The sequence below is a fragment of the Mirounga angustirostris genome, unplaced genomic scaffold (genome assembly GCF_029215605.1).
Source record: "Mirounga angustirostris isolate CCGP_5_RB_7025 unplaced genomic scaffold, mMirAng1.0.hap1 SCAF_17, whole genome shotgun sequence".
In the NCBI taxonomy this organism is placed as follows: domain Eukaryota; kingdom Metazoa; phylum Chordata; class Mammalia; order Carnivora; family Phocidae; genus Mirounga; species Mirounga angustirostris.
This window is the reverse complement of record NW_026991725.1, coordinates 11,600,178-11,626,220: the sequence shown is the minus strand read 5'-3', so window position 1 is coordinate 11,626,220 and position 26,043 is coordinate 11,600,178. Positions and strand designations below refer to the sequence as shown.

Here is a 26,043-nt window from a genome sequence, read left to right as displayed (position 1 = left end):
ACTTACTGCTTTTATCTGCTTGGAGTCTCTGCCATCACTTTCTTCTGGCAGTGGACTCAACTTCTAGGCAGAAGGAATATGACCAAACCAGGCTAATCATAACACTTCATCTGCAGGGATAAGGCCACCAGTGGTCATGAACATGTGCAGATTCTATCTCCCAGGAATTGCAATCTTGAATGGAGACACACCAAAACAGTTTAGAATAGAGATGCCCTGTGGCAGCATACCAATGAGAAGTTCTCTGAGGTGCCTGGGCTGCTCTAGGGTCTATTCTTTCTAATCTAGGCAGAGCATTTAAGAAAGAAAAAGAAATAAAAAGTATCCATATTAGAAAGGAAGAAGTAAAACTAGTTTTATTTGCAGATAGTATGATCTTATATGTAGAACATCCTAAAGAATCCACAAAAAACAGGTGCCTGGGTGGCTCAGTCGGTTAAGCATCTGCCTTCGGCTCAGGTCATGATCCTGGGGTCCAGGGACAGAGTCCCGCATCAGGATCCTTGCTCGGCGGGGAGTCTGCTTCTCCCTCTGCCCCTCCCCCCTGCTCATGATCTCTCTCTCTCACAATCTCTCTCTCGAGTAAATAAATAAAATCTTCAAAAAAAAAGAATCCATAAAAAAACTGTTAGAGCTAATAAATGATATTGGTAATATTGCAAGGCACAAAATAAACACAAAAATCAGTTCTGTTTCTATATACCAGCTGGTGGAGCTACAAATAGCTCATGGGAATGTCATGTACAGCATAGTGACTATAGTTAATAATACTGTATTGCATATTGGAAGTTGCTATGAGAGGGCGCCTGGGTGGCGCAGTTGGTTAAGCGACTGCCTTCGGCTCAGGTCATGATCCTGGAGTCCCGGGATCGAGTCCCGCATCGGGCTACCTGCTCAGCGGGGAGTCTGCTTCTCCCTCTCCCGCTCCCCCCTCTTGTGCTCTTTCTCTCTCTCACTCTCTCTCTCAAATAAATAAATGGAGTCTTAAAAAAAAAAGAAAGAAAGAAAGCTGCTACGAGAGTAAATCCTGGAAGTCCTCATCACAAGAAAAAAATTTTAGTAATTAAGTATGATGACATACGGTAACTAGACTTACTGTGGGGATCATTTCACAGTATATACAATTATTAGTTCCTTCCTCATTGGTTTAGTGGTCAGTATCTCCACCTGTCACAATGTATACAATTATCAAATTGTTCTGTTGTACACCTGAAACCATTATGAAGTTATATGTCAGTTATACCTCAATTTAAAAAAAGATTGCTTGTATATATACACTCCTAATGAACAGTAAGCTCCTTGAAAACAAACAAACAAACAATTCTGTTTACAATAGCATCAAAAAGAATAAAATACTTGGGAATAGATTCAACCAGGGAGGTATGAGACTTGTATACTGAAAACCATCAAACACTGCTGGATGAAATTACAGATCTAAATAAATTGAAAGACAATCCATGTAATGGATCAGGAGACTTAATATTTTTATTGTTATGTTAATCCCCATACATTACATCATTAGTTTTAGATGTAGTGTTCCATGATTCATTGTTTGTGCATAACACCCAGTGCTCCATGCAGAATTTGCCCTCCTCAATACCCACCACCAGGCTAACCCATCCTCCCACGCCCCTCCCCTCTAGAACCTTCAGTTTGTTTTTCAGAGTCCATCATCTCTCATGGTTTGTCTACCCCTCCAATTTCCCCCCCTTCATTCTTCCCCTCCTGCTATCTTCTTCTTCTTTTTTTTTTCTTAACATATATTGCATTATTTGTTTCAGAGGTACAGATCTGTGATTCAACAGTCTTGCACAATTCACAGCGCTTACCAGAGCACATACGCTCCCCAGTGTCTATCACCCAGTGACCCCATCCCTCCCACCCCACCCCCCACTCCAGCAACCCTCAGTTTGTTTCCTGAGATTAAGAATTCCTCATATCAGTGAGGTCATATGATACATGTCTTTCTCTGTTTGACTTATTTTGCTCAGCATAATACCCTCCAGTTCCATCCACGTCGTTGCAAATGGCAAGATCTCATTCCTTTTGATGGCTGCATAATATTCCATTGTATATATATATACCACATCTTCTTTATCCATTCATCTGTCGATGGACATCTTGGCTCTTTCCACAGTTTGGCTATTGTGGACATTGCTGCTATAAACATCGGGGTGCACGTACCCTTTCGGATCCCTATTTTGTATCTTTGGGGTAAATACCCAGTAGTGCAATTGCTGGATCATAGGGTAGCTCTATTTTCAACTTTTTGAGGAACCTCCATACTGTTTTCCAGAGTGGCTGCACAAGTTTGCATTCCCACCAACAGTGTAGGAGGGTTCCCCTTTCTCCACATCCCCGCCAACTTCTGTCATTTCCTGACTTGTTAATTTTAGCCATTCTGACTGGTGTGAGGTGGTATCTCACTGAGGTTTTGATTTGGATTTCCCTGATGCTGAGCAATATTGAGCTCTTTTTCATGTGTCTGTTGGCCATTTGGATGTCTTCTTTGGAAAAATGTCTGTTCATGTCTTCTGCCCATTTCTTGATTGGATTCTTTGTTCTTTGGGTGTTGAGTTTGATAAGTTCTTTATAGATTTTGGATACTAGCCCTTTATCTGATATGTCATTTGCAAAAATCTTCTCCCATTCTGTCAGTTGTCTTTTGGTTTTGTTGACTGTTTCCTTTGCTTTGCAAAAGCTTTTTATCTTGATCAAGTCCCAATAGTTCATTTTTGCCCTTGCTTCCCTTGCCTTTGGCGATGTTTCTAGGAAGAAGTTGCTGTGGCTGAGGTCAAAGAGGTTGCTGCCTGTGTTCTCCTTTAGGATTTTGATGGATTCCTGTCTCACATTGAGGTCTTTCAACCATTTGGAGTCTATTTTTGTGTGTGGTGTAAGGAAATGGTCCAGTTTCATTCTTCTGCATGTGGCTATCCAATTTTCCCAATACCACTTGTTGAAGAGACTGTCTTTTTTCCATTGGACATTCTTTCCTGCTTTGTCAAAGATTAGTTGACCATAGAGTTGAGGGTCCATTTCTGGGCTCTCTATTCTGTTCCATTGATCTATGTGAGGAGACTTAATATTGATAAGATGTCAATACTACTCAGTGATCTACAGATTCAATGTAATCCATAGGAAAATTCCAATTATTTTTTGCAAAAATGGAAAAAAACAAGATTATTTTATCCATTATAAGTTTTCTGATATGATCACATTTAAGAAATAGTTTCTAAATCACATAAGGAATCAGTAAAAAAAAAATGTTACTAAAAGATTAAATTATGGAAAACAGGATGGTGGTTCCTCAAAAAATTAAACACAGGATTACCCTATTATCCAGCCAGTCCACTTCTGGGTCTATGACCACAAGAATTGAACACAGGGACTCAAACAGATATTTTGGGTTTTTTGTTGAAAACATGCTAACGAAATAAGCCAAACACAAAAGGAAAAATATTGTATGAGTCCACTTATATGAGGTACCTGGAGTAGCCAAGTTCATAGAAACAGGAAGTAGAATAGAGGTTACCAGGGGCTGGGAGGATGGGACAATGGGGAGCAATTGCTTGATGAGCACAGTTTCTGTTTGGGGTGATGAAAAAGTTTTGGAAATAAATAGTAGTGACATTGCACAATATTGTGATTGTAATTAGTGCCACTGAATTGTACACTTTGAAATGGTCAAAATGGCAAAAAAAAAAAAAAAAAAAAGACTACTATTTTTCCAAGACCTGTGAGCTGCTACAACATTAAATTTCTTTTCTTTTCTTTCCCTTACATGTAGCAGTCACTTTCTGTGTACATCCAAAGGAATTTAACTGATATACCACCACCACTTTCCCATTCATTGCTGATTAGGAATTCTGAGTAGTTGTTAGATAAGCCCTTATACTTTCAAGTTTCAGACATCCATGGCGTCCATTCAACAACAATGAATGGAAGAATCCATGGGAACCATGTGTAGCTTCTTGAAAAAAAGGTGGGAGAAAAATGAGTGATATTTTGGGCCTTTATGTTTATGAAATTTCATTTAAAGAGAATCTCGATTTGGAATCCTCAGCTTTATGGGTTAGGTTGAGAGACATGGAGGAAGGGCCTCTGGCATAAAGAAGAATGACTATAGGAAATTTTAAACAAAGAAACAAACAGCAGTTTTTTGTTTTGTTTTTAAAATTTTTTTAAATATTTTATTTATTTATTTATTTGACAGAGAGAGAGACACAGCCAGAGAGGGAACACAAGCAGGGAGAGTGGGGGAGGGAGAAGCAGGCTTCCCACGGAGCAGGGAGCCCGATGCTGGGCTCGATCCCAGGACCCTGGGATCACGACCTGAGCTGAGATCAAGAGTTGGACACTAACCGACTGAGCCAACCAGGTGCCCCCAACCAGCAGTTTTTTATACAGATTTGGCTGAGGGTAGACTAAGGGTTATCAGGATGTGAGGGAGGAGAGGACCCTATCAGAAGAAAGGCTGTGCTCTTACAAGTGAAGAGACATACGAAAAAACCTTTACTCAGCTATAATGGTCTTAGAAAATAGGCAGTCCATCATTGTCACTATTTCAAGGAGGATTTGGGACCCCAGAGATTTAACAAAGGAGGAGTCAAGTAGTACTTTCAGAAGTAGCTGGATCTCCTCCCAGAAAAAGCCAAAGTTCAGGAAATTGTTGAAAGTTACCCTCTGAGGGACGCCTGGCTGGCTCAGTTGGTAGAGCTTGCAACTCTTGATCTCGGGGTTCTAAGTTTGAGCCCCGTGTTGAGTGTAGAAATTACTTAAAAATAAAATCTTTAGGGGCACCTGGGTGGCTCAGTTGGTTGAGTCACTCTTGGTTTCAGCTCAGGTCATGATCTCAGGGTCATGAAATTGAGCCTCGTGTCAGGCTCCTCGCTGGGCAGGGAATCTGCTGGAGATTCTCTCCCTTTTCTTCTCCCTCTGTCCCCCCCACCCCGGTTGTGCCCTCTCTCACACTCGCTCTCTAATAAATAAATAAATCTTTAAAATAAAATGAAATAAAATAAAAAAAGAAATTTACCCTTTGAAAGCAGCAACTAAAGAGCCGGGCTGGCACTAGGGTGAAGTAACTGAGGCACTGGTGTGTACAATTAAGGAGGCTCCTGCAAGTGCAGGCTGCATATAGCACAGAGCTCTTCTCTACAACTCAGCTGTACTTTCTGACCTTGAGTCCCCAGCCTGCCCGAGGCAGAAAACAATCTTGCCAGTCTAAGGCAAACAGTCAAATTCAGTCATATCTTTTTTTTTTAAGATTTTTTTTATTATTATTCATTTGAGACCCAGAGATACAGAGAGAGAGAGAGAGAGAGCATGAGCAGGGGGAGAGGGAGAAGCAGGTTCTCTGCTGAGCCAGGAGCCCAATGTGGGGCTTGATTCCAGGACCCTGGGATCATGACCTGAGCCGAAGGCAGACACTTAACCATCTGAGTCACCCAGGCACCCCAAATTCAGTCATATCTTAATTCATGTTTAAAATATAGTGTGTTTAGGGCGCCTGGGTGGCTCAGATGGTTAAGCGTCTGCCTTCGGCTCAGGTCATGATCCCGGAGTCCTGGGATCGAGCCCCACATCGGGCTCCCCCTTCTCTGTGGGGAGCCTGCTTCTCTCTCTGCCTCTGCCTGCCACTCCCCCTGCTTGTGCTCATTCTCTCTCTCTCTCTGTCAAATAAATAAATAAAATCTTTAAAAAAATAAATAAATAAATAAAAATAAAATAAAATAAAAAATATAGTGTGTTTAGGGGCGCCTGGGTGGCTCAGTCGTTAAGCATCTGCCTTCGGCTCAGGTCATGATCTCAGGGTCCTGGGATCGAGCCCCACATCGGGCTCCCTGCTCGGCGGGAAGCCTGCTTCTCCCTCTCCCACTCCCCCTGCTTGTGTTCCCTCTCTCGCTGTGTCTCTCTCTGTCAAAATAAATAAATAAAATCTTTAAAAAATAATAAAAATAAAAATAAAATAAAATATAGTGTGTTTAGGTTTGTTTCTACTCGGTCCTCCTTCCCTTTGGAATTTATCCTCCTCCCAGGTGGGGATGGGAAGGTGATTATGGGAGTGAGAAGTCACTTTCTCAGTCTCTACCTGGTCTTCTCTGGTGGCTATTTTTATCGACTTTCTCACTGTTTTTTGCTTTATAGTACAGAAAAGGCCTTTGAACTTACAAATCCAAATTTACTGACTTTTATTCCTGATACGGCGCAGTGATGTCCCCATCTCTTCCCCTGTTTTCCCAAAGCAACGGGGGAGTGAGAGCTAATTGTAGGTTGTGGAAAAATCTCTTCCGGAAAAAGCAAAAAATAAGTAAATAAAAATAAAAATGATAATGATAATAATAATTTTTTGGTGTGTGATCTGAAAGGTAAGGAACTACACATTAACATTTGAAATATTATAGCCCATCTTACACCCAAAGACATATGCCAAAAGCAGCATGCTTAGGGTGCATATGAGGCCGGGCTTAGAACGTGAAACCAAGGGAAACCACAGGTGTTGAGAGGCACAAAATGGGAGCCAAACAGCACCACAAGTGACAGCACCCAAAAAGTGGTGTGTGAGCCTGGGTTGGATCCTGGGCTAACAGCAGAAGGCTAGTTCCCTGAGAACTCCTCCACCAACGAACGAGGTGTAGGGTTAAGAGGAAGTGTTCAGACCTTAAGCTCGTTGACTTCATATCTCACTCTCGAAGCTCACCACCAGACAGGAGTTAGAAGAGTCTATTATGCAAAGAACTCTAAGTGCCCGTATTCATTTCCTAGGGCTACCGTAGCCAATTACCACAAAGTAGGGGTTTTTAAACAGTAGCTCCCCTTGTGAAGAAATTGACCATTGCTTCATCTTTTCATCACTCGATCAAGGCTCAAATTCCTGGGTAGTTGCATTTGTTTGGTTCTGTGTTCTGGCTGCTGGGAAGAAGGAGGAAGGGAAAATACGCCTCTTTGGTTTCTGTCGTGGGAGGTAAAATGCTACTTCTCACCATGAAAGAGGTTGGAAGATGGACAGGAAAAAAAAATGTCCATTAGTCTGGGTCTTAGGAGTAACTATTATAAGTACATATTCCTTTTCCTTTTTCTTTTTGCAAAGAGACAAAAAGTAATTTACATGCTATTGTCTGGGAAGGGAAAGATTATATGCGAGGTAAATTTTTCTTCTCAGGCCACAGGAAGCTTAGTGTCACAACTTCTTATAGTGGACCTCCTTCCACTTGAGCTATAATTTCATAGGTGGTGTGTTCTGAATATCTGGAAGGGACTGATAAGACTCATGGCAAGTCTAAAATGAGGAAGCCCTTTCTTGTTGTCTCTACCCTCTGGCCCCAGCAACGCAAATTCTGCTAGATTGGGACTTAGCCTGTGGATTTAGATTGCTGCTAGATCATCAAAAACACTATTGCTTAGGAAACAAAGTTTTGTGGACAAGGGGATTATGCTGAAACATTTTCATGGGTTCTTCTAAACTCAGGAAAAGTACAGAATTGGATTGGAATGTTCTAGGAGGAGCTGGAAGAACCACAGTGGGTCTAATGAAAGATGGATAGAGCTGCAGTTGTCAAGAAAGAACCCTGATGATAAGGCACCTGAATGAGACCTTTCCAGCGAAAGCCCAGAATTGGGAAAGGGAAATTTGGGTGATTTTTATTTTTCACTAGGAATAAGAGAGTTTCATTTTGGAGAACATTAATTTCCCTTAAAACACAAGGAAAAGGGACATTAAATTCTGAATGTTATCATTTTTAAAAAATAACTGGCATAGTATTATTTGGGTGGCGTCATCTAATAAACTAGACTTGAAAATATAACTCAGCAGGAAATAATGTGTGACTTCTTGGATTGTATATAATGTGGCTGTTGGATAAAAAGTGAATGTTCTGCCTTGACCCATTTCAAAGGCTTCAGAGGCCAGTATCAAAGAGGCATTCATAAAGGCCTTGAGGAGCTAGACTGCTTGTCTCATCTGCTCCAGACCAGTGTCTGGGAGGCCAGCCCAGGATGTGTGGGCAGGACTTGTCTGATACTACCTGGATCTCCTCCCCTAGAACATCCACAGGGTATACCGTGTTCCAGGAAAAACTGATACAAAATGGTCAGTACACAACAAATTCTGAAAAACTTGCCTACTGGACTTCAAGTCTGACAAGATACTAGAAACCATGAAAAACACAAAACAGAACACACAGAAGTTTAAACTTCTTCCAAGGCCAAAAATCACCATAAATGAAGACAAACTCCAAAGGACAAACCAGGAGAAATACTTTGCACCACTTGATAAAGGGTTCGTGTTCTTAATATAAAAGAGGTAGAGGCGCCTGGGTGGCTAAGTCGTCTTCGGCTCAGGTTATGATCTCAGTGTCCTGGGATCGAGCCCCACATCCAGCTCCTTGCTCAGCGGGGGACCTGCTTCTTCCTCTCCCACTCCCCCTGCTTGTGTTCCTGCTCTCGCTATCTCTCTCTCCATCAAATAAATAAAATCTTTAAAAAAAAAAATGCATACTTGAAAAAAAAAGAAAAATTTAAAAATTATAAGAGGTAAACCACTCCCTAGAGGGAGAAAAGGAGAAAAACATAAATAGGAATCTCATAAAAAAATAATAAACAGGGCGCCTGGGTGGCTCAGTTGGTTAAGTGACTGCCTTCAGCTCAGGTCATGATCCTGGAGTCCCAGGATCGAGTCCCGCATCGGGCTCCCTGCTCGGCGGGGAGTCTGCTTCTCCCTCTCCCACTCCCCCCTCTTGTGCTGTCTCTCTCTCTCAAATAAAAAAAAAAAAAACTTAAAAAAAAAAATAAACAGATGGATAATAACATGAAAAGTTTTTCAATATCACCAATAATTTAAAAATACAAAAAAGAAAAAAAAGAATGCAGAAGTGAGAGGCAGCAATGTAAAAGACCAATACTACTACCCAGTGAATTTCCAGATGATGGAAATCAAGCAATCGTGTCCCGTTAGTGAAAATGCAAAGTGGTACAGCTTTTTTGCAAGGTTATATGACAATGTTCATCAACCTTTACAACATGTATTCCTTTTAAAGCATCACTTCCTTTACTAGAAATGTATCTTACAGGCATATTCATACACATAGAAAAAGATATATGTACAAGGTTGTCCATTGCAGCATTATAATAGGAATAAAAAAACCTTAAAAACCCCCTAAATTCAAGGTAAATATCCAATAAAAGGGAAACAGTTAAATAAATTAGTAAGTATCCATCTAATGGAAGACTCTGGAGCCATCAAAAATAATAAGATCAATATCTTTTTACTGCATCAATGTTCAGCTCAATAAATTATTGTACCCACACACAGCCCAGATGCCTCTTCATATACCTTCCTAGTCACAGGCATCCTCTCCAGAGGTAAACACTCCCTGATTTCTATCACTATAGATTCGTTTTGCCTGTTTTGAACTTCATAAGTGTAACCCTACAGAGTATTTTCTTTTGTGTCTGGCTTCCTTGGTCATCACTGTAAGATGTAGTCACATTGAATCTTGCTATAGTTTGTTAATTTCTGTTTTTACATGGTATTTTTTATTGAATATATCAAAATTTATTTGTGCAGTCTACAACTAGTTGTCTCTAATTTTTATTTATTATGAATAATATTCTATGATTGTTTCTCTTATATATTTTTTTAGTTCATATATATCTACATTTCTGTTAGGTATATACATACCTAGGAGTAAAACTGTATACATTTAAGCCCTTTAAAAAAATAATAGAATTCTTTGTCTTTTTTTTTTTTAAGATTTATGTATTTTAGAGAGAGAGAGAGAGTGTGTGAACAGGGGAGGGGCAGAGGGAGAGAGAGAGAATCTCAAGCAGATTCCCTGCAAAGTGAAGAGTCCCATGTGGGGGCTGGATTCCATGACCCTGAGATCATGACCTGAGCCAAAACCAAGAGTCAGACGCTTAACTGACTGAGCCACCCAGGTGCCCCCAGCATTATTTCTTTTTAAAAAAACTAATATGTAATATTTTTCTTCTTTTCTATATTCCATTGATTTTATAAGTTAAAAAAGCCAAATCTTTTTTTTTTTTAAGATTTTATTTATTTATTTGACAGAGAGAGAGAGAGAGCACAAGCAGGGGAGTGACAGACAGAGGCAGAGGGAGAAGCAGGCTCCCAGCAGAGCAGGGGGAGCCTGATGTGGGACTCGATCCCAGGACCCTGGGATCATGACCTGAGCTGAAGGCAGTCGCTTAACCAACTGAGCCACCCAGGCGCCCTAAAAAAGCCAAATCTTAAATATAAGGGCAGAGATCTGGTCCAAAGAAATGGAAAAGATAATCAGGCTAATTAATAAGAGTTAGTAATAACAGTTCAGTGAGTAGACATCAAATTTAACTTTGAGCTGCCTGACAGCTCAGGCAGGATATATTCTGAATAATTCAGGGTAAATAGGTGTTCTCAATATTGATAAGGTATGTCAAAAGCATGATTCATCATGTGTTGCCTCATGAGACAGTGGCCAGTTTTTTGGCATAGTTGAAAACTGGATTTCAGGGCGCTGGGTGACTCAGTCGTTGGGCGTCTGCCTTCGGCTCAGGTCATGATCCCAGGGTCCTGGGATCGAGTCCAACATCGGGCTCCCTGCTCGGCAGGAAGTCTGCTTCTCCCTCTCCCTCTGCCTGCCTCTCTGCCTACTTGTTCTCTCTCTCTCTATCTCTCCGTCAAATAAATAAATAAAATCTTAAAAAAAAAGAAATATACTCTGCTATCAGTAACTATGTAACAGTAAGCCAACAGCCCACCTTTCCATTTCTGAGAAATATAGCTTACTATAACCATTGGCACCAGGAATCAAGTCTCTACTCCATCCATTCAGTGGAACAACAGAACAATGGTGAAGCAGAAATGAGCCCCTCTAGTCTCCAGTCAATTATTTTTCAAACCAAGTCTGAGAAACAGACCCTAATTCTTTTCCTCAACAAAAAGAATCCTTTGGGACCACCTCTCCGCATGCCCTTCTTCATCTTGAATCAATAGAATAGGGGCGCCTGGGTGGCTTAGTCTGTTAAGCTTCTGCCTTCGGCTCAGATCATGATCCCAGGGTCCTGGGATCGAGCCCCACATCGAGCCCCTCATCGGGCTCCCTGCTCAGCGGGGAGCCGTCTTCTCCCTCACCCTCGGCTGCTCCCCTTGCTTGTGCTCTCTCTCTCTGTCAAATAAATAAATAAATAAATAAAATCTAAAAAAAAAAAAAAGAATCAATAGAATAGCTCCTTCATCTGGGAGCTACTCAAGAGGGAGGATTGATTCCACTTTGGAAGTGTTTCAAATAGGGCTTCACCATTGGGGGTGGGGGGAGGATTTGAGATTTAGCTACTGCTGTTGGAAACCAGATTCATCAGGCCCAGTAAGTAGAAATTTGGGAGAATAGAATTTGTGACTTTAATTTATAAAAGGAAGGGAATTTCGTTTTTGACTGATTTCTCTGCAAGAATGCCTGAGTGTGTGGGTCACAAGATCTTAATTCAGGCCAGCAATAAGAGTCTGTATTTTGGCATCAGACCCAAGCTAAATTATAGTTTAGCATTGGAGTAGTAGGATCTTGTCCATATTAATGGAATTGTATTTCAATTACCATTTGACCAATTTTTTGTGTGTGCATATTCTTCATTAATCAGAATTTGGGTGGAGATGGGGAAAGGAACATCCAAAATCTCCAAAGATTCAGTTCCTGAAAGTGTACAGTGGTATTTTTTTTGAAGAAAATCTGGTAATATTTATCAAACGTTTAAATGTACATACTCTTCCACTCAGCAATTTCATTTCTAAGAATTTATTTTAAAGATAATGCACAGGTATGTAAAGATGTAAGGAATATTTCTTATTTATTAATAATATTAAAAATTTGAAATAATTTAAATGTCCAAGGACAAGACAGGTGAAATACGGTACCTCCATTTTATACTATTACTATTCTTTTTTTTTTTTTAAGATTCTATTTATTTATTTGAGAGAGAGAGAATGAGAGAGAGCACATGAGAGGGAGGAGGGGCAGAGGGAGGAGCAGACTCCCCGCCGAGCAGGGAGCCCGATGCGGGACTCGATCCCGGGACTCCAGGATCATGACCTGAGCTGAAGGCAGTCGCTTAACCAACTGAGCCACCCAGGCGCCCCTATTACTATTCTTCTGATAGCATTAAAAAGAAACAGATTCTGGGTGGTTTGGGGGTGGGGGAAGTGAGAATATACTAAAAATATTTTGTATTTCATGAAAAGGAAGGAAAAGTTGAAGAATTAATACTCAGGAATGTATGGAATCAGGGCAGTTTCAGAGAATGAGGGAGTTGTCCTATTTACTTCACATAATTCTGTAGTGTGTGTGTATGTGTAACAAGAAGGACACATTATGTTTATAATTTTTAACACTTTAAGAAAGAATAGTTTTTTTGTTTTTGTCTTTGCAAAACCTAGAGCAGTAACTGCCCTATTCTTAGGGCAGCAGTTTAGATTCATTTGGCCTAGTTTTCCTATATGTATAAACCTTGAGTTAACTCTTTCAAAATTCTCCTGGCCATAGTATGTTAGTCACCTATTACTGCATAGAATATAATTCCCAAATTTGGTGGCTTAAAATAACAAACATTTCTTTTTTTTTTTTTTAAAGATTTTATTTATTCATAAGAGACAGAGGCAGAGGGAGAAGCAGGCTCCCCGCTGAGCAGGGAGCCCGATGTGGGACTCGATCCCAGGACCCAGGGATCATGACCTGAGCTGAAGGCAGACGCTTAACCATCTAAGCCACCCAGGCGCCCCAAATAACAAACATTTCTTTTTTCTTTTTTTTTTTTTTTTAAGATTTTGTTTATTTATTTGAGAGAGAGAGCACATGAGAGGGGGGAGGGTCAGAGGGAGAAGCAGACTCCCTGCCAAGCAGGGAGCCCGATGCTGCGGGACTCGATCCAGGGACTCCAGGATCATGACCTGAGCCGAAGGCAGTCACTTAACCAACTGAGCCACCCAGGCGCCCCCAATAACAAACATTTCTTATGTACGGTGTCAGTGGGTCAAGAATCCAGAAGAGGCTTAGTGGGTGGTTCTGACTTAAGGTGTGTCATCAGACTGGAATTCAGATGTCATCGGGCTGCAGTCATTTCAGACTTGCTGAGCATGGAGAATCCACGGCCAAGATGGTTCACTCACATGGCTTCTAGCAGGAAGCCTCACCTTCTTTCTGACTGTTGGCTGGGGGCCTCAGATCCTCACTACATGGACCTCTGTGTAGTGCTGTTTGAGTATCTTCACAACATAGCAGCAGCCCCTCACCCCACTCCCAGTGAGTGATCCAAGCGAGGGCTAGGCAAAAGCCATAATGTCTTATTATACCCAAGCCTCAGAATGGACATACCAGGGCGAATGGGTGGCTCAGTTGGTTAAGTGTCTGACTCTTGGTTTTGGCTGCCCGATGTAGGGCTCCACACTCAGTGGAAACTCTGCTTGAAGATTCTCTCCCTCTGTCCCTCCTCCCACTCACTCTCTCTTGCTCTAAGATAAAATAAATAAATCTTTAAAAAAGAAAAAAGAATGGACATACCATCATCTCTGCAGTATACTGCTGGTCATATAGACTAGCCCTGGTACAGTGTGAGAGAGGACATACATAGGAGCTGTTTTCTACTCTACTTCTGGTCACCAAATATATGGGGGGGGTTTCCACACACTGACAAATACTCCAATTTTAGCTGGTTGTCCTACAATTCAATTCAGTTCTATTTACTATCTACTTGGAGTTAGCATCAGATCCCATAAGTTAGGGGCTCAGTCCTACAAGACCATCTTCAAGACTTCAGATGTCAATTGCAAGTCCCAGCTTGTCACTTATACTTCTGATGACTGAAGCTATAAATTGGGGTTCCCATGACCCCATCCTTAGGTTTGATAATTTGCTAGAATAGCTCACAGAACTCAGGGAAATACTTACTTATGCCTACCATTTTATTATGTAATGAAGGATATGATGAAGGATACAGATAATAGCCAAAGAGATACATAGGGCAAGGTCTGAAAGTGTCCCAAGTGCAGGAACTTCTGTCCCCATGGGGCTTAGGTGTGCCACACTCCCAGTATATGGATGTGTTCACCAACCTGGAAACTCCCTGAAACCTGTAGTTCAGGGATTTTAATGGAAGCTTCCTAATGTAGGTATGATTGATTATTAACTCCTCTTCTTGGATAGGGGGTGGGCCTAGAAAGCTTCTAATCATAGCTTGGTCTTTATGGGTGATCAGCCCCCATCCTGAAAGTATCCAGGAGCACACTGAATCAACTCATTAGAATAAAAGCTACTCTTATCACCTGAGAAATTCCAAGAGATTTAGGAGCTCTGTCAAGAATCAGGGTCAAAGACCAAATATTCAAACAAAAGATACTCCTAGCACCTTTATCACTTAGAAAATTACAAAGGTTTTAAGACCTCTGGCCAGAGACTGGGGATAAAGACCAAAATATATGCTTCTTATCACATCACAGTATGAGAGGAGGATATACCAGGAGGCATGGATCAGTGGAGGCCATCTTGGAAGCTGCCTACCAACATATCATTTTGATTGCTTCTGGAGAGGGGAAATGGATGGTTTGGGCCAGGGCAGGAAAGGAAGCTTTTCACTGTATATGCTTTTGTACTTTAAAAATTTTTGAACAATGTTGGATGTATTAAGAACAAAATTTTGGGGTGCATGGGTGGCTCAGTCGGTTAAGCTTCCCACTCTTGGTTTCAGCTCAGGTCATGATCTCAGATTGTGAGATCAATCCCCACAGTGGTCTCCTCATTCAGCGGGGAGTCAGCTTGAGATTCTCTCTGCCCCTCCTCCTGCCACATGGGCTCTCTCTCTCTTATTTATTTATTTGAGAGAGAGACAATGCACACGCACAAGCAGTGGGGAGGGACAGAGGGGGAAGGAGAAGCAGGTTCCCCACTGAGCAGGGAGCCTGACTCAAGGCTTGATCCCAGGACCCTGGGATCATGACCAGAGCCAAAGACAGACATTTAACCAACTGAGCCACCCAGGCACCCCAATAAATAAATCTTAAAAAAAAAAAATTCTCCCACCAATTTCCCATGATTTAAAAGTAAAGGAAAAAAGATTCTCCTATCAATTCCCCATGATTAAGACTAATGGTTCTCAAATTTAACATGTAACAGAATCACCGAAAGCCTTGATAAAACGCAGATTGCTGGGCCCCACTGTCAGATTTTCCAAATCAGTAGGTCAAGGGTAGGAATTGAGAATTTGTATTTCTAACAGCTTTTAGGGTTATGCTGACACTGTTGCAGGACTATTGAGTGTGAAGGTCAAGAAAGAATTCTTGAGACGTCTTACAATGCAACTTGGTACGTTTAGTTAAATAGCATGCAGACAGGACCCATGGACAGAAAGAGCTGTACTTTGCTGTATGAAGGGGGTGGTTATACGCTTTCGTGCTCAAGGGGGAGGAGCGTGCAGGTGATAAGGGAGCAGAAGGCAAGCTGACGACAAAGCATAAGCTGACACTCTGCAACTTACCCCCCACCCTCCACTCCTGGGTGGGACCTGTGTGACTTTCTTCCAGGAATCTCCCAACTATCTTAATGTTAATACCTTGCTAGAGGTGAAAACAACCTTAACTTAACAATAGCAAGGCCTCTGGTATCTTGTAGGTCGGTTATCTTTAGCATATGAAAGTTCTTTTGAAACCTCCCTTTTCCTTACTTGCCCCCAACATCCGAGTATATAATCAGCCACCCCTCACAACCCGGGTGCAGCAGCTCTTTCTGCCCACAGGTCCTGTCCCTGTGCTTTAATAAAACCACCATTTTGCACCAAAGACATCTCAAGAATTCTTTCTTGGTCATCGGCTCTGGACCTCACCCCACCGAACCTCACCTATATTCTAAAACCACATTACAGGGAGTATTAGATTATAAATGTTTCTTCATATTTCTACTCATAAAACTACTTTCACAAGATTTCTCTGGTGTTTATCATTCAGTTCAATATTATCAGTGAAATTTATAGGCAGTCATGAGATCCTGTAAGAATGTAGCAAACAGCACGTATTTGGATCCTTATCGAAACTATGCAGGCTATAGGTCAGCCTTCCGAGCTAAAGGTGAATGTTTTTCTTTTTTTCTTTTTTTTTTAATTTTATTTATTTATTTATTTGAGAGAGAGAGAGAGACAGAATGCACAAAGGGGAGGGAGAAGCAAACTCCCGCTGAGCAGGGAGCCTGATGTGGGGCTCGATCCCAGGACCCTGAGATCATGACCTGAGCTAAAGGCAGATGCTCAACGGGCTGAGCCACCCAGGCGCCCCTAGGTGAATGTTTTTCTGCTTCTATCCCTCATCAATACTGCTGGTCCAGGGAGCACACTTTGAGAAGCACTGATTTAGACCCACTCAGTCCAATACAATCACCACTAACAGCATGTGACTATTAAGCACTTCTAATATGTCTAGCCCAGGGGCGCCCGGGTGGCTCAGTCGGCTAAGCGACTGCCTTCGGCTCATGTCATGATCCCGGAGTACCAGGATCGAGTCCCGCATCGGGCTCCCTGCTCGGCAGGGAGCCTGCTTCTCCCTCTAACCCTCCCCCCTCTCATGTGCTTGCTCTCTCTCATTCTCTCTCTCTCAAAAAAATGAATAAAATCTTAAAAAAAAAAATTTTTAATATGTCTAGCCCAAATTGATTTGCGTTGTAAGTACACAATGGATTTGAAAGACTTAGCACAAAAGAATGTAAAATATCTCCTTAGTAGTTTTCTTCATTAATTCTACATTGAAATGATAATATTTTAGATATATTGGGTTAAAAAATTATAAATAATTCCATATGTTTCTTTTTACTTGTTGGTTACTGGACAATTTCAGTTAACATATGGCTGGTATTACATTTCTATTAGTGCTGATTCAGACAATTCATTGTTCTCTTCAATGCTTACTATTTCCGGTCCTTTAACATCAGGATTTTGCTAAGAGACCAGATCTAATAAACTGAATTGTTTATATTGTTAATTGTTAAATCATTAATAAGTGACTTAGTAAATTTGCTCCAGTTAAAACCTGTTTCAACTTGTCAGCCACATATAAAAGAGTGACTAATAGGGCGCCTGGGTGGCTCAGTTGGTTAAGCGACTGCCTTCGGCTCAGGTCATGATCCTGGAGTCCCAGGATCGAGTCCCGCATCGGGCTCCCTGCTCGGCAGGGAGCCTGCTTCTGCCTCTGACCCTCCCCCCTCTCATGTGCTCTCTCTCTCTCATTCTCTTTGTCTCAAATAAATAAATAAAATCTTAAAAAAAAAAAAAAAAGAGTGACTAATAGGAGGAATTTTCTGACATCTTGACAGCCAGGTGGAGGAGACTCCTTCAGTTGGGCAGACCTTCTCAACCTTTCTTGGCTTCCACTGAGCTCCAGCTACTTATGTGGCTTCAGAACAGGGAAGGACAGGACCTGCCGGCAAAAGAATTCATTCCCTTTTCTCAGGCTTAATAGAAGTTTTTTTCTTGGGTGCCTGGGTGGCTCAGTTGGTTAAGTGACTGCCTTCGGCTTAGGTCATGATTCTGGAGTCCCGGGATCGAGTCCCACAACAGGCTCCCTGCTCAGCAGGGAGTCTGCTTCTCCCTCTGACCCTCCTCCGTCTCGTGCTCTATGTCTCTCATTCTCTCTCTTGCAAATAAATAAAATTTTTTAAAAAAAATTAAAAAAAAAAAAGAAGTTTTTGTCTCATAATGTCCGCTTGTTAAAAAAGAAAGACCAGATTAATATTGAACCACAGGATACCCGTGTTAAAGGTCTTTAAGTCACCACTTCATGAATGTCACATTGTCTTTTTTACGGGTCAAGGGAATTTTTAAAAATTTTTTTATTTCGGGCACCTGGGTGGCTCAGTTGGTTAAGCGACTGCCTTAGGCTCAGGTCATGATCCTGGAGTCCCGGGATCGAGTCCCACATCGGGCTCCCTGCTCGCTTCTCCCTCTGACCCTCCTCCCTCTCAGGCTCTCTGTCTCTCTCTCATTGTCTCTCTCGCAAATAAATAAAATCTTAAAAAAAAATTTTTTATTTCAATTAATTAATTAATTTTTAATTTTTTAATCTCTATACCCAACATGGGGCCCGAACTCACAACCCTGAGGTCAAGTGTCACATGTTCTTTCGACTGAGCCAGCCAGGTGCTGGTCAAAGGAATTTATGAATCCATACCCTAGTAAACATTTTTACAACATTTTTTTTTTTTTTTAAAGATTTTATTTATTTATTTGACAGAGAGAGACACAGCGAGAGAGGGAATACAAGCAGGGGGAGTGGGAGAGGGAGAAGTAGACTCCCCGCTGAGCAGGGAGCCTGATGTGGGGCTCGATCCCAGGACCCTGGGATCATGACCTGAGCCGAAGGCAGACGCTTAATGACTGAGCCACCCAGGTGCCCCTCAAGTCAGTGTTTTACTTGGTAAACATGTCTGAGACCATGCATCCCTGGCTGCTAAGCACCATGGCGGACAGGGCTAGAAAGGTAACAGCTTTAGTTTGAGCAGGGGGCAAAGACAAGGCAGCACTTTACAGCTACATTGTAACTAGATCCTGCATCATTTTTACAACATTTTAACTTAATCACTTGTGAGTTATGTTATCAAGTAGAAAAATCAGCTTTTAATTTCCATTTAAGAATAATAATTAACCAGCTAATTTGGTCATCATGAGTCATTTTATTTTTAACATAGTACCCCAAAGAGAATTATGAAAAATATTTTATAATTAGTTTTTTCAAAGTTATACATTCACATAATTGAGTCAAATAATTCTACAAGTTTTATTATTTAAAGCAGCCATCCTTTCCATTTTCTGTTCTCAGGTTGTTTTATTTATTTATTTTTTAAAGACTCTCCTTTTTTTTTTTTTTAAAGATTTTATTTATTTATTTGAGAGAGAGAGAATGAGAGACAGAGAGCATGAGAGGGAGGAGGGTCAGAGGGAGAAGCAGACTCCCTGCCGAGCAGGGAGCCCGATGCGGGACTCGATCCCGGGACTCCAGGATCATGACCTGAGCCGAAGGCAGTCGCTTAACCGACTGAGCCACCCAGGCGCCCTCTCAGGTTGTTTTAGATTGAAAATAGTTTTCCCTCAAAGTCCTTCACCGAGTCTATACTTTAATCAACGTTTCCCAACAACGTCTCTTTTGAAAAGCTTAATACCTTTGTTACTTGTTTACCGTTTTTATGAAATATTTTCCCAAGAGACAACGAGTTTTCGACTTCTTAGATGATTCTTTTGGAATTTACTTCCCTGTCTCTAAAATAACAAACATTGAGGGGCACCTGGATGGCTCAGTGGTTAAGCGTCTGCCTTCCGTTCAAGTTGTGGTCCCAGGATCCTGGACCCAGGGTCCTGGAATCGAGCCCGCATCAGGCTCCCTGCTCAGCGGGGAGCCTGCTTCTCCCTCTCCCACTCCCCCTGCTTCTGTTCCCTCTCTCGCTGTGTCTTTCTCTGTCAAATAAATAAATAAAATCTTTAAAAAACCACAAAAACATACATTGTTACTCCTTATTTTTCAAATTCAGGTATTATCTATTGTTTTCCTTTCATGGAAGATGAGGATTTGATTCTTTTGCTGTCCCCTACCATGTCACATATGTGCCCTTCCCATTTCCTTATCCTTTTCATATATTGAAAGAGATTTCAATAGAACACCATACAGCATATGCTTATTATGCCTGAGTAAATGTTGTTCTTGTACACTCATCATGATGAACACTGAGTGATGTGTAGACTTACTGTATCACTATGTTGTGCATCTGAAACTAATATAACACATATTAAGTATACTGGAATTAAAATTTAAAAAATTTAAAAACTGAATAAATAAATGCTGTTCTTATCAAAGTTAGTATTATACTATGGTTACTTTTCCTTTCTTTCACATTTTGCCTATTGTGAGATTGTCTTGGTTTTTCATTTATTAATTTAATCCCAAACTTCCTCTAGTTATATATAAATCTGTTCTTGATACATTCAAAAACATTGGTATTCTAGCAATAATATTTTATCAATTTAATCTTCTTTAGACATCTCTTCCAGAGCTTTCTGTTTGGCTGCAGTCTATACTGGTTTCTTTCTAGACTTGTACCACTGTTTTATTGGTCTCTGTCTTTACCATCATCCTAGGGGTTTACTTTAGCGCTGTTTCTCGGTTTTGGTTGGACCCTCAATTTTGAGTCATATTTTCCCCCCTTCTTGGTTTACTCCTTGATTTTGGTGGAGGCCATTTTCTAGTTGTTTTTGAGAAAGGGTAAATGCAGAACAATTTTCTATTTTTTTTAGATGTTCTATGTCTGAAAATATTTTTACTTTACTTTCACACTTAATTGATCATTTGGCTGAGTAGAGAATTTTAGTTTTTTCTTAAAGAAGTTTCCTGAGGCTGTACATGAATAAATATTTTCCTTTTTTTTTAAGATTTTATTTATTTATTTTAGAGAGAGTGAGAGAGCAAGCGTGCATGTGAACAGAGGGAGGGGCAGGGGAGAGAGAGAGCGAGAATCTCAGACTCCTCACCCAGCTCGGAGGGAGCCTGATCCCACGATCCTGAGATCATGACCTGAGCCAAAATCAAGAGTCAGACGCTTAACCGACTGAGCCACAGAGGTGCCCCTATAAATATTTTCATAATAATATTCCTACTGAGAAGTTTGATGTCATTTTGATTGTGTTTTAAAATCCTGCAGAAGGATTTATCCTTCTTCCTTGGTGTTTTGAAATTTCACAGTGATAAACCTTGGTGGTAGTCCTTTTTTCATCCATGTTTGCTGGGCACTTGGTAGGCCTTTTCTGTCTGGAAACTCATGTCCTGTGGTTTGGGGGAAAAAATCCTAAATTATTTCTGGATTATTTTATTCTTCCCTCTATTTTTCTCAATTCTCTTAAAAACAAAAAACAAACAAAAAAACCTCTTACTATTTGAAAACATTATTCCTCTCAGTCTGATTCTACACTGTTTTTCTCTCCTAATCTCTTTTTTAGTTTTTCTTCAACTTTCTGGGAGATCGTCTCAACTCTGAATTCCAAAACTACTATTGATTTTTTTTTTTTTTTTTTTTAAGAGAGAGAGAGCGAGAGAGTGCTAGCCAGGTGGAGGAGTTGGGGGGAGGCAGAGGGAGAGAGAAACCCAAGCAGACTCCACACTGACCACAGAGCCCAACATGAAGCTGGATCTTAACCGGGGCCAAAACCGAGAGTGGGACGCTTAACCGACTGCACCATCTAGGTGCTCCTAGTTACTATGTTTTATGTTAGATGCTTTCATCTAATGCCTGATGATGTGTGGCTAAATGCTCATATTTAATATTGAGCTTCCTCTGGGCTCTGTATGTGGGTGGGGCTTGTTTACTGGGGCCTTTACTGTATGGTAACCTGACTTAGTTGTTTAGTTGAGGAACCTTTGATGGCACTTCCTTTAGCTGGTTTGGGCTGATCAGACTCCCTAGAGAAGCCTCTTCTCTTGAATGACAGGTATGGACCTGGATGTCAGTATTCTGGGACCTGAGGCAGGAAGAAGGACAGGGAGTAGGGGAAGTATCTTAACATTTATTATAAAAATTTTCACTTAGTATCCTTGTTTTTAGTGTGAAACCCCTACCTTCAACTGAACTTGGTATCACCTAGTCCAGACCCTGCATTTTACCCTCTCTAAAGAATAAGCTTCCATTCTTCTGCCAGGATGGAAGAAGCAAAAGTTGTCAGTGTTTGTGTGGGTGGACCCCTGAGAGCCTAAGGTTTCCTAATCATATTTTCAATCTTTCTGGTTTTAGCCCCTTATTTTCCTCCAATTCAGAAGTACCTAGCATCACCAACTTCTGAGTCTTTTATGAGTTCTGTAATATAAATCAGATTGACTCTGTTTTTTCTGTTGCTGGCTTAAGATCTACTAAATCAGTTAATACCCATCCATCTACATTCCAGTTGCCAAAATATTATTGCTGTTGTCTTTATTTTTGTTTTCTTGCTGGCTTGTGCCCCTTTTTATTTTATTTTTAAAATACATTCATTGTTTCTGTAATGGAGTTCTGGCAAGAGGGAACTTTTTGGCAAAAAAACACAGTTGGAAGAGCATGTGACTCATGATCTCAGGGTTCTGCACATTGGGTGCAGAGATTACTTAAAATAAATAAATAAAATTTTTAAAAACCACAGCTGTCCAAAGTACCTTTTAAACTAGAAGTCAGGAGTATTTTAAATATTGTTTAGTAAAAAAAAATTAATAAAAAAACACATGTTGAATTGGCCAAGGTGGTGAACAAATCACACACATTCTATTTCCTATCTCCCCAATTTCCTGATAAAATGATTAAATAATTATAAAAAGAAAATTTTTGTTTTGCTTCTAGAAACTAAAGAGGAACACCTTTCCCACCTTAGTCTTGAAGTAATTTCCATGGAGCTGAATCCAGATGAAAGGTTTGGAGCAGAGAAGCAACTATATAGACAATTTTTTAAAGTTTGGAACTATCTCATTTGGAGATGAAAAAGAAGGCTTGTGCATTGAGAATTTCCCAAAGATTACTTCTATTTGGGAAAAAAATATAAACTGGTATTGTCTTTATTTTAGGTTACTAAAAAATAAGCCACATCTAGATATATCCTATTCATTCAATTCAACATATTCATTGAGCACCTGCTATGTGCTGGGTACTGTTCTAGTCACTGGAAATAGGACAATGAACAAAACAGACAAAAATCCCTACCCTTATGCAGCTTCATTCCAGCAGGAGAAGAGACAATAAACAACTCACAAAATAATTACTAGTATATGTAACATGTTAGAAGACTGTAAGTGTTATGGGAAAAAATAAAGCAGAGAAAGGAGAGGATCAGGAGTAACTGGGTTGGAGGGCTGGTTATAACATTGTTTAGGGTGATCAGTGAAATCAGGGCCTCATTTGAAAGGTATCATTTGAGTAAAGACTTGAAGAAGGCGAGAAAGTTAATAGTAAAGTTATCTGTGGGAAGAGCATTCCAGGCAGAGAAAACAGAGGAGCAAAATGACCACTGTGGTTGGAATAGAATGAAGAAGAAAACAGTAGGAGATCAGGGCAGAGAGGTGAGGTGGTGGGTGGGGGACACTTCAAATCCTGTGGAGTCTTGTTGGCTACTGTAAAGACTTCTGTTTTTACTTTGAGTGGAATGGGGAGCCATTGCAGGGTTTTGAGTAGAGAAATGACAAGAGTGAATGCGGTGAGATCATTTTAGGAAACTACCTCAGCATCCAGAGGAGAGATGATGGTGACTTTGACCAGGCTGGTAGCAATAGATACGGTGAGAAGTCATCAAATTCTACATATATTTTGAAGATAGAACCAACCGGGTTTCTTGGTGGGTAGGATATGGAGTGTGAGAAAGAAGGGAATCAAAGATGATTCCAAGTGAATCTTGGTGACTTTTCTATATTCCAAAGATAATAAGAAACTCACAAGTTTCCATGCATTCTCATATGCAGCAATAGATACAAAATGACATTGGAGCAGGGTTAACCGTTTTAAAGGGAAAAAATCATGATTCTAGATGGTTATACTTAGCTCTCCCTGAAGTGGCCAGCTGGGTGAGATCCAACTAATTTAGGCAACCACAACAAAGAAAGAGAAAATTAGTTTTAAAAAAATGCTCAGCACACTAGTCAAATGCCATCAGTGAAATACCTTAAGCCTCCACCTCCTATGCTTTCTTGCCTGGGAGGGTCTTCTCTTGCAGATCTGTTCCAGGCCCATGAATCACACCAAAGGTAAAGCCTGCCAGAGAATTCTGCAGCCTTGGAGTGGGAGGCCTAGCTCAGGGGAAACTGAACAGCTCAGGGACTGGCACAGGTTCTGAGGGAGTGCAAACCATCTATCAACACAGATTTTTTTCCTTAATAAAAAAGAATCACAGTAAAAAGCTCAAAAAAATAAAGCATGATATATAAGAAACAGTGATAAACAAAGAAATCGGCAAGCTTACAGTTAAGTATAAATAGCTGTTGATAAAGTGATTTTGAAGTTTAATGCAATTCCTCAGAAGAGATTCTTAAAATAGAAGAGACAAAATAAGAAAAATTAATGGCAGTCTTGAACTGAATCACAAGAAAATGGAAGTGGGGTATAAGACAGGGGAGAATAAAATCTTGCTAAAAGTATCCTCTATAATATGCAATAGGCAAAAAACAGTCTCTTCAACAAATGGTGTTGGGAAAATTGGAGAGCAACATGCAAAAGAATGAAACTGGACCACTTTCTTACACCATACATAAAAATAAACTCACATGGATTAAAGACCTAAATGTGAGACCTGACACCATAAAAATCCTAGAAGAAAGCACAGGCAGTAACCTCTTTGACATCAGCTATACCAATTTTTTTCTGGACATGTCTCCTGAGGCAAGGGAAACGAAAGCAAAAATAAACTACTGGGATTTCATCAAAATAAAAAGCTTCTGCACAGTAAAAATAACAATCAACAAAACTAAAAGACAACCTACAGAATGGGAGAAGATATTTGCAAGTGACATATCTGATCAGTATCCAAAATATACAAAGAACTTATACAACTCAACACCAAAAACCCCCAAATACTCCAATTAAAAAATGGGCAGAAGACATGAAACAGACATTTCTCCGAAGAAGACATCCAAGTGGCCAACAGACACATGAAAAGATGCTCAACATTACTGATCATCAGGGAAATGCAAATCAAAACCATGATGAGATATCACTGCACACCTGTCAGAATGGCTAAACTCAAAAACATAAGAGACAACAAGTGTTGGTGAGGATGTGGAGAAAAAGGAACCCTCGAGCACTGTTGGTGGGAATGCAAACTGTGCAGACACTGCGGAAAGTAGTATGGAGATTCCTCAAAGAATTAAAATTAGAAATACCATATGACTCACTAATTCCACTACTGGGTATTTACCCAAAGAATACAAAAGCGCTAATTTGAAAAGATATATGCACCCCTATGTTTATTATAGCATTATTTACAATAGCCAAATTATGAAAGCAGCCCAAGTGTCCATTGATGTATGGATGAAGAAGAGGTGGAATCTACAATGGAATATTACTCAGCCATAAAAAAGAATGAAATCTTACCATTTGCCACAACATGGATGGATCTAGAGGGTATAATGCTAAGTGAAATAAGTCAGTCAAAGAAAGAAAAATACCATATGATTTCACTCATATGCGAAATTTAAGACACAGAATAAACAAAGAAAAAAGAGACAAACAAAAAAACCCAGACTCTTACACATAGAGAACAAACTGATGGTTACCAGAGGGGAGGTGGGTGGGAGGATAGGTGAAATAGGTGAAGGGGATTAAGAGTACACTTATCAGGATGAGCCCTGAGTAATGTATAGAATTGTTGAATCACTACATTGTACACCTGAAACTAATGTAACACTGTACATAAATTATACTGGAATTTTTTAAAAAATTAAAAATAAATTTTTTTTTAAAAAGAGGAGATTAGGACATAGACATGCACAGAAGGAAGGCCACATGAAGACACAGGGAGAGGGTGGCCACCTGCAAGCCAACATGAGAGGCCTTGGAAGACATCAACTCTATTGACATCTTTTTTTTTTTTTTTAAGATTTTATTTATTTTTTAACAGAGAGAGAAACAGCGAGAGAGGGAACACAAGCAGGGAGAGTGGGAGAGGGAGAAGCAGGCTTCCCACTGAGCAGGGAGCTCGATGTGGGACTCGATCCCAGGACCCTAGGATCATGACCTGAGCCGAAGGCAGACGCTTAACGACTGAGCCACCCGGGCGCCCCAACTCTATTGACATCTTGATCTCAGACTTCTATCCTCCAGAACTGTGAGAAAAATAAATTCCTGTTGTTAAACCAATAAAATAAAATAATCATCTATAGGGGAACAAAATTATAGATAATGTATCTTGATGGTCATGAAAAATATTGGTTCATATTATAATTATTAACAATTTATGGGTGACTACAAGTAAAAGAGAAAAAGGATTTAAACAGAAATTGCAAAGCTGAATGGCCACAGGGGTTGGAGAGGTAAC

General features: G+C 40.4%; 1 non-coding gene across 1 annotated transcript; it reads right to left on the bottom strand.

Moving 5' to 3' along the window:
* Positions 1–18,442: 18,442 nt before the first annotated feature.
* Positions 18,443–18,573, bottom strand: LOC135363058 (small nucleolar RNA SNORA63). Its single transcript, XR_010408782.1, has one exon. It is a non-coding gene; the product is annotated as a small nucleolar RNA SNORA63 (small nucleolar RNA).
* Between the last annotated feature and the right edge of the window lie 7,470 nt (positions 18,574–26,043).